This window comes from Penaeus monodon, chromosome 23 (assembly GCF_015228065.2).
Source record: "Penaeus monodon isolate SGIC_2016 chromosome 23, NSTDA_Pmon_1, whole genome shotgun sequence".
Lineage (NCBI taxonomy): Eukaryota > Metazoa > Arthropoda > Malacostraca > Decapoda > Penaeidae > Penaeus > Penaeus monodon.
In genome coordinates this window covers 6286306-6286727 of record NC_051408.1, presented here as the reverse complement: position 1 = coordinate 6286727, position 422 = coordinate 6286306, and positions in this window count along the sequence as shown.

Sequence of the window (422 nt, the reverse complement as noted above, 5' to 3'; positions counted from 1 at the left end):
GGGCTGAAACTGGGTCGGGAACAAAAAGGTCTAAATTTTATAAACTTTAAAAAATTAAATTTATTAAGGTTGGGTTTGAAATTTGCAAGGGGTTCATTTTGACTAAAAATTTATTGCGGGGGTGAAAACTTTCAAAAAACCGAGGGGGTTGTGATATATCCCTTGGGGTATTTTGTATTTTTATAATAAAATATATTATCTATATATTTTAAATTAAAACTATCTATCCCTATTCTATTATAAAAATTTTCATATTTAATATTTTTTATATTTTTCCCCACATATATTTAATTATTTAAGATAATAATTATTATTTTTTTATAAACCCTTTTAAACCCATTATTTTTAAATAATTTTATTGTAGTGGGGGTTATAAATTATTTATCAGTAGAAAAATTTAGTATTCATTAAAATTTCATTAG